The following is a 9257-nucleotide window of genomic DNA, read 5'->3' as shown; positions in this document are numbered from 1 at the left end:
CACCTGGTGGCCATGGTTGTTAATGTGTCAAGTCTATAAGATCTGACAGTATGGTTAGCTGGTTTGAGTCCCATTCGTTTAAATATTTTTATTGTCAGCATGTTGCCCGGCAGGGTAGGAGAGGTGGTGCTATACAATTTCTATTCACTAGACTGCGTGTCAAAATCCTGGATTAAATTCCAAACAATTCCGCAGTGGCCTGAGGGCATATGACGCTGCTGATGGGGATTATTTTTTTTTTTTTTTTTGGACAGCTGTATGTAGCTTTCTCAAGAGTACACAGATCCACAGACGTCAAAGTACAACTCCGAGCTACAACTGCACTCCATATTGTTTGTTTTGATTCCATTTGAATGTTGTATAAAACCTGGAAAGTGTAACTTTTATTCATAAGATATATTAATAGTCCATTTATAATTTCCAATTACTTTACAGATACTAATTTCAACTCTCGAAGACAGGTTTACGTACAAGCAATCAATAAAATTTATGGAAAAATGCTATAAAAGTAGTAAAAAATTGACTATATAAAATATTTCACCAAACTGAATTCTGGTGACTGTGTAACAATGGTTTTACAGGTAATATATCCCTGTTCTATTCACTGCAAACCTCATGTTTACAGAAATACTTATTTCATAATTTACTTAGAAGGGTATATAAATATGGACATAATGATTTGCTGGATGTAACACTCCCGAAGAACATGGGAACACTTGTTCTTCTTCACACTCGTTACAGCTTTCAGATGTTTCTCTCGTTTAGTGTGCTGTTGTACAACCATCTTCCTTTCCGCACTCACACATGGCATAATTTACAAAATAAAACATGGTCATCTGTTGTAAACATGTCTTTTTAAATTCATTCACTGGTTGAATTAAAAATACACTTTGTGGTACTTTCATGCTTGTAATTTTCCTTGCCCAGAACTACTTTGGAGGATAATTCTGTACTGAAGTGTAAAGTTATATCCTTTCTCATTTCCATTTGTTCTTGGCCTTGATAGTACGCGGAAATGAATGACCGACTGTAGGGGAAGGTATGAAGGCTGGTGCATTCCTTGAGGTCCATTAGGAAATACTTCCTTAATTATCAGAGTTCTGTATTGTGTTCCTGCACATATCTTGGAAACACAAGACTCAGAGGCACAAATCCTTTCCTTACCCTTTCTCAGTCACCAACAACTACTGCAGGCAGTTTATTTCATCTTGACAGATATTTAGCAAATTTAATCATATGTAAGAAAAATATATACATTTTCATGCTATCACCTGTGGACTTTTATCAGTCTCACAATAAAGAATATATGCATATATTTAAAAAACATTGTAAAATGATCTAGAAATATTTCAAAATGCTTTATATTGACCTAAAACCTTCTTGAAATATGAAATGACTGATCATTCCAAATGGAACAAAATACAAAATGCAAAATAAAAACGTATTATCATCATTTGTTATATCGCAGAATGAATTCCATATTACGCAGCAATGTCCTAATGCAAAGGGAAAACAAATGACATTTCAACAACATCCGTCCCATAGTAATTACTAATATAATATATTCTTAAATATATTGTCTGGGTGATTATTTTAATTTCCCTTGAAACTGCAAGTGCTTCCATCATGTGCACACCCTAGTTCAATGATCCTACAGCTCGATTTTCTTGAACGTGTCCCGTGTGAGAATTGGCTGTGCAAGCTGCCTGTCCTCCCATCCTTACGACGGTGCCAGTTTTCTCCATACAGCTGCGATGAGAACATCTACATATCTGGAATTGTTTAAGAAGTGGTTGTTAAAGTAGTTATAGTAATAATAAAAAATACTGTACATCTAAATAACAGGGGATCCCCACTACAGATGAAATATAGGATAATTTTATATGCGTCTTCCTTCAAATATCTTGGAGAAGTCACACTAACATCTGGACTGGACAGTAAAGTCATTTAGAAAGACCCACCAAACTCCAGAAAGCATACAGAGTAACATGGAATCACTAAAAGAGTGATATAGCGTAATGCGTAACTTCGTCATTACAGGACAGTTGTTTTGCCGGAAGCATTATATGACTCAAAAAACTAGATCACCGAGCTTGATAGCTGCAGTTGCTTAAGTGCGGCCAGTATTCAGTAATCGGGAGATAGTGGGTTCGAACCCCACTGTCGGCAGCCCTGAAGATGGTTTTCTGTAGTTTCCCATTTTCACACCAGGCAGATGCTGGGGCTGTACCTTAATTAAGGCCACGGCCGCTTCCTTCGCATTCCTAGGCCTTCCCTATCCCATCAATCACTACAATAAAAGAGTGATATAGCGTAATGCGTAACTTCGTCATTACAGGACAGTTGTTTTGCCGGAAGCATTACATGCCTCAAAAAACTAGATCACTGAGCTAGATAGCTGCAGTTGCTTTCAGGGCTGCTGACAGTGAGGTCTGAGCCCACTATGTCCCAAATGGAAGCTCACAGCTGCACGCCCCTAACCTGAGGGTCAACTCGCTTGGTACGCTTGAAATTCTATGGTCACGTCTGTAGAAAAGACAATAATAGATTTACTAAAAAACTATTACAAATAATCAATTCAAATAAGGTCAAGATCAACTGATTGGAAGAAATTAAGCAGGATTTACAATAAATAAACGCTATAGACGTTACCATAAAAAACTGTAAACTCTTCAGAATTCTGGTTGCAAATCACAAATTTGTGGAAAAAAACTAAAAAGACCACCGGAACACAGTGGAGAGAAGAATGGAAAAACACCGGAGCGAATTCATGAAGAGATTTTGGGAGAATAGTAAAGTAAAAGTAAACTCGTGTCCTCATTCCGAGGTGACGCAGCTCTTATCAGGCACACCCCCAATGGAGGTGAGCTGCATGTACCATTTCAACCACATACCAGCCCTCCTGCCATTCTTAAATTTCTGGCAGTACCAGGAATCGAACACAGGCCGACAGCTATTAACACTAACTGTTACGCTACGGAGGCGGACGGGAGAATAGAGAATAATAATAATAATAATAATAATAATAATAATAATAATAATAATAATAATAATAATAATAAGCTGTCAGACCAAGCTAATAAGTTCAAACACACACTTTAATAACAAAGAAAGGAAGAAGAATAAAAACTGTATGGTGTCAGTTACAATGAGCATGAATTTTAATTTAGGCTGTCTGTGTGTCAATTTCAACATTCTGTTGTACTCTATGAGATGGCAGAGTAAACTGGATCTCTCTAGGGTGATCCACAGTTGAGTTTTTAATTAATTTTGTTGAGTAAATACCAGATGGGTCACCTGAGATCTTTTACATGCTAACATCATATGAAATGGAGTGTCAAATGGACTTATTTCCTCCCTCAAAATAATCTGACTTTCTCTGCCAGGTTTGAAACTGCGACCTTGGAATTTGGAGGCTGACACTTTACCACTGACCCACAGAGGGTAATAATAATAATAATAATAATAATAATAATAATAATAATAATAATAATAATAATAATAATAATAATAATAATAATAATAATAATAATAATAATAATAATAATAATAATAATAAAGTAGTAGTACCAGAGGTACACCTTCTCTGGCTATTTAAAATGTGCACCTTCTCTATGGCCACCTATCACAGTGACCAAGAACTTTTAAGACTTTCTAAAACTTTCTTCTCTAATGACTAGATGGCTCTGCCATTTATTTTCTAGCAATCCCTACTGGGCTAATTAATTTCAGAAGATACTTCATGTGTTGTAGTTGGTAAACCTTTTTCTGGTTATTGTTTTCTTGATGTGCCAAAGTTGTCAACACTTCTCCTGGTTCCTCCTCTGATATCATCATCATCATCCTAAACCATCTCCAGTTTCCCGGGTGTGGTATATGAGCCTCCTCCATCTCATCCTGTCCTTGTACCATTCTTCCTCCACCAACTCGTCCCAATAATGACCTCTCAGCAGTACATGGTTCTTAACTAAATCTATCCATTTCCTTCGTGGCCTTCTCACGGGTCGTCTTCCTTCTACTTTTCTGTCAAATTCCTTCCTTGCAGTTCTGTTTACTGGCATCCTCTTCATGTGACCAAACCACTTCAGTCTTGATATCTGAATCTTATTGAGGAGAGAATCATCTATTCCTACTTCTTCTCTAATTTTCTCATTCCTAATCTTGTCTTTCCTGGTTTTCTGGATCATGTGCATAGGAATTTCATTTCAGCTGCCTGAAGTTTGGAATTATCTCTATTGGTCAGTGTTGTGGTTTCGAGACTGTATGTAAGAATTGGTGTATAATAGGACTTGTACAATGTCATTTTTGTTTTCATGGGTATTTGCTCATCCCACAGCAGGTGTCTTACCTGGTGGTAAAATTGTGTTGCCTTATTGATTCGATTGTTCACCTCATGTTTTGCTAGGTTGTCATTTGATATAACCAAGACCAACTACAATATATCAGACCTTAATGCAGCTATCGATATTAGCTAAAATGGCGCCCCGATCGGTTTGCTCAAATGTAAACATGAGCATGTGCGAAGCATCTGTTTAGTTCTTTCTATTGGTTTGGTTTGATTAGGAAACGTTAGTGTAGTGATTTTTTTAATGAAATTTTGGTTTTAAAACTATTTTGATATATTAGGACGTTACATAAAATCAGCTTCATGGTCCGTATCACACTTCAATAGATTCACAATTAAGTATTTATTTATTTTCCACCTAGTCGATACAATGATTGCTTAAGGCAATTTTTAATGGTCAAAAGTGGTACATGTTTCGTATATTATCAACATCTTCAGCCACATAACACTGTTTAGATGAAAAATATATAAAATTGACAAAGTAATGCTTTAGAGAAGTGTCCTTAAAATTAACATAAGATTGACAAGATTAAAACAAACAAATCTTGTCAATCTTATATATTTTTCATCTAAACAGTGTTATGTGGCTGAAGATGTTGATAATATACGAAACATGTACCACTTTTGACCATTAAAAATTGCCTTAAGCAATCACTGTATCGACTAGGTGGAAAATAAATAAATACTTAATTGTGAATATATTAGGACGTGTCGATGGTGTTGTATGCCTGGGTACAATTCATATTACAGCAGATGCACTTACATTCAGATCAAGTGTACTTAATGCATCGTGACGATTTCAAAGTTACAAGTAATTTATTAGGGTGCATTAAAACACTCGAGGATAAATTTGTCAATAGAGAGGATGTGTTCCGTGTACTTGATGAGCTGTTTTTTTTTTAAATTTTCTTTTCGGATAAGGCCAAAATTCTGTGTTGGTGCCAATTCTTGTACATTTCTGAATTACTATACCTTTTGAGGATTTTAAAAGTGAGGTTATGAAAAGTGATAAAGCTATTTATTTATCTGTGAGTGAAGATTATATTCTCTTTGTTAAATTAGAGGACAAGGTATCAACAGATCACTTACAGTATTTATTTACGTTGCCAATGATTTGGGTGTTAAAGTGCTTTATACGAAAATGCATATGCTACCAGAGAGCTTCTAACTGATTCGCCTATTGATTATCTGAAATGAAACAGATGTAGCAGTTTGATGAATCATTATTAGGATCATTGTTATGAGAGAACTGAAATTCGCGACAAGGTTATGTTTCTAACAAATTTCTTGAATGAGGTAGGATATTATATTTAAAAACGTATGGCAATGGAAAGGTAATTCAAATAAATGTATTTCTAAAACAAGTATTGATTTATAGGAAGAAGAATTATTATGGTCTGCAATAATTTACCAAGGGTTCCCCTACTATGTCTACACCAATTAGATAAATTTCCAACTTCTTTGAAATCACAAGGAAAGACTAGGTAGACGATTGATACGTAATCTGCCACTTGGACGACAGCCCTAAATTCAGATCATCAGTGATTGATTAATTAACTGACTGAATTGAAACGCATCATATATTCTCCCAGGATTGTTATTTTAGAATGTAATCCTATATCACCTGTTTCCTTTACCATACTAGTTCATAGAAAATATTTATATTTTGAATTTTCCGCATATTGCTTATCAAAATATAGGGTACTTCTAGATAGCATTGGTCTATTACCCAAAGTAAAGTATTCTGTTCGTTATTACTGACAGCTTAGCAATTCAATACGATAATCAAAATTTTATGTTTACATATCACAGGCATGTTTACATTGAACCGATGCGTCGGCCATGTTGTTTCTGTATTAAGGTCTGATATTATTGTAGATGGTCTTGATATAACGCTACCCAAGTATTTGAAAACTGGAATGCTGTCCAATTGGACTTCATTTAACATGACTATTGGTTCTGCTCCTTCCCCATACATTTTTATCATCACCGTCTTGGTCTTGCTGATGTTTAAACCATATTTCTTACACTCCTCATTCCAGCTTTGCATTCTCTCTCCCAATTCCTCTTCTGAGTCACTCCAGATCGCAACATCATCTGCAAATGTGAAGGCTTTGATATCTCCATGTTCTTTCCTTTTAAAAGATTTCATTACTACATCCATTACAATAATAAACAGAAGTGGTGACAATGAGCTGCCCTGTTGCACTCCTCTCTTTGTTTCAAACCAGTCCGACAAACCACATCCTACTTGAATACAGCTTCTATTCCCACTATACAACATTTTCACTTTGTCTATGAGGCTGTCTCGCACTTGAAGTTCTTTCATGCATTGCCAAATTCTTTCCCTTGCTTTCTCAATGTCCAAAAATATTAGAAATAAAGGCTTGTTCTTCTCCCAGTATTTTTCCATTAGCATCCTAATTGCAAATATAAGGTCAGTAATTGACCTTCCTGGTCTGAAACCATACTGCTCTTCTTCCAAAATTGGTTCAACAATATCTGTGATTCTGGTCTCTATTACTTTTTCCAATATTTTCAGGACATGGGACAGTAGAGTGATACCACGGTAATTAGTACATTTTCTTTGGCTTCTTTTCTTGAACAGAGATACAATGATGCCCAACTTCCAGTCCTCAGGAATAGTATTTTCCTCCCATATCTTGTCGAGCAGTCTGTAGAGCCACTGGATTCCTGGAATTTCCGCTGCTTTCAGCATATCTGCACTTAGTTCATCTATGCCCACTGCCTTTCTTTTCTTCATGTTCTTGAGCGCATTTTCAACCTCAAGCCATGTAATTGGTGGATCAGTTGTGGTTCCTCAACTTGGCTCTCCTCTATCCGTTGTTATGTTTTCTGTATCTCCTCTAATGTAATCGGTCTATTACATGCTTGTAACTAATGTTCTCTGGCCAATCAAACCCCGCGGGGAAATGTTTGGAAATTTAGCCTATCAGCGCTCTGGGATTTGATTTTATCTGGAACTTCCCCGACCAGAGCTATTTAAGGAGAGCACTTTTGGGCTGTCTTGTATGACTGGCTAGGGTTATTGAGAGTGATACTTGACGGAGATGAGAGAGAGCCAGGAGGCAGGGCGTGGCCGGCTTGGAGGAGATCCAGCGCTAAAAGGTAATGGCAGAGTTTACCTAAACATGTGATTGTGCTCACAATAATTATTATTAAATTCATGTCATAATGGTCCACTTTTTTCAATACTATATTATGTAATATTACTGAATTACATTACCAAACTAGGGACTAGTTTCAGCCTTGGCTGGCCATCTTCAGCCTTAATGTAATACATCTAACAACTAAACAAATGTACAAACACACAATTGACATAAAAAAAATAATGTACAAACACACAATTAACATTAAAATTTGGGATGAACTATCTGTAAAATCTGAAAAATAAATTAGGCTCTAAATTCTTAGCATCTGGAGTATGCTCATCATCCACACTCTTTCTGTCGCGCCAAGGGGTTTGGTTTTATCTCCCAGTACTAGTTCTAGGAATCAGTGGCTGTAACTCGATCCGAGTATATATAACTTCTTCCTGCATACATTGACCAGTTCAACTCAGTTTATGGATGTGTTTGCGATGACTAAACAGACCAATACCGGCATAAAACATATGCCCACACAAATCACACTGAATGGATGCAGGAGGGTGGGGTTGTAATTGACGGAGTTTTCTTGCTTGTCGCTTGGCCTCTTGATGACTGCGGCTTTCTCTTTCAAACAAGTTGACAGCGCTGGATTTAGTGTTCCTCCACAGTGAATGGTCCACAACACATTCTTCCCATGTCTGTATATTTGTACCAATTTTCTTCATGATGTGTTTCAGCTGGTCCTTAAAACGCTTAAGAGTTGATGAGTGATGATTGTTGCCTCAATGCTATTTAGCTGTGCTTTGTCGAGAACTGCCGTGTTGGTCACATAGTCCTCCCACTTAATATTCAAGATGTACCTCATTTTCTGTTGGTGGAAGCGCTCAAGTTTTTTGATATCATGGCGATAGAGTGTCCAAGTTTCACAGCCATACAGCAGTGTGGAAATGGCAACAGCTTTGTACACCATGAGTTCGGTATGCAGTTTTAAGTCGTTATTTATGAAGACTCTGTACATTAACCGTCCAAATGCTGCATGAGCAGCCCCAATTCTTTTACCAACATCTTGTTCGCAGATATACTGTTTAGACAAGATGCTTCCAAGATATGAAAAGTGATCAACCTGTTCCAGTGTTGTGTCTAAGATGGAGATAGTGAACTCAGGAAAAGTTAATTCTCGGGCAGGTGAGCATGTACCTTCATTTTTTTTTTTTTTTTTTTTTTTTTTTTTTGCATTAATGGCATGACCAAAGCGATCACATGCAGTTTTAAAGCAGCTGACTAACTGTTGTAGTTCTGCAGGTGTTAGAGCAGGAGATGCGGTGTCATCGGCATACTGCAGTTCTGTCACACAGGTAACCAGAGTACATCTTTGTGAGCGATGTATTGCCAGATTGAAAAGGCCTCTATCAAAACAAAATTTAATCTCCATGGCTAAGTTGTTTGCAGATGATTTATGCAGCATGGCAAACATGTACAGTGCAAAGAGTGTAGGAGCAAGCACACAGCCTTGTTTCAATCCATGAGTGATTGGGAACGAATCTGATACTGAGTTACCATGAAGAACCTGTCCAAACATACTATTGTGAAGAGCTCGAACCAATTCCACATAACGTCCAGGACATCCAAAATGTCTTTCCACATAGCAGATCTTGGTATTGAATCAAAGGCTTTTTCCAGATCATGTGTGTTTGAGTCATCAGTCCATAGACTGGTTTGATGCAGCCCTCCATGCCACCCTATCCTGTGCTAACCTTTTCATTTCTACGTAACTATTGCATCCTACATCTGCTCTAATCTGT

At 37.0% G+C, this 9257-nt stretch overlaps 1 protein-coding gene across 1 annotated transcript in view; it reads right to left on the bottom strand.

Moving 5' to 3' along the window:
* Positions 1 to 228: 228 nt before the first annotated feature.
* The window catches only part of LOC136872044 (N-acetylneuraminate 9-O-acetyltransferase), a 191061-nt gene continuing 182032 nt past the window's right edge, over positions 229 to 9257 (bottom strand). Inside the window, exon 16 of the mRNA XM_067145876.2 lies at positions 229 to 1772. The gene's annotated coding sequence lies outside the window, so the exon portion shown is untranslated. The remainder of the gene's footprint in view (positions 1773 to 9257) is intronic.

The sequence above is a fragment of the Anabrus simplex genome, chromosome 1 (genome assembly GCF_040414725.1).
Source record: "Anabrus simplex isolate iqAnaSimp1 chromosome 1, ASM4041472v1, whole genome shotgun sequence".
NCBI classification, from domain to species: Eukaryota; Metazoa; Arthropoda; class Insecta; order Orthoptera; family Tettigoniidae; genus Anabrus; species Anabrus simplex.
This window is presented reverse-complemented; position numbering and strand designations above follow the sequence as displayed.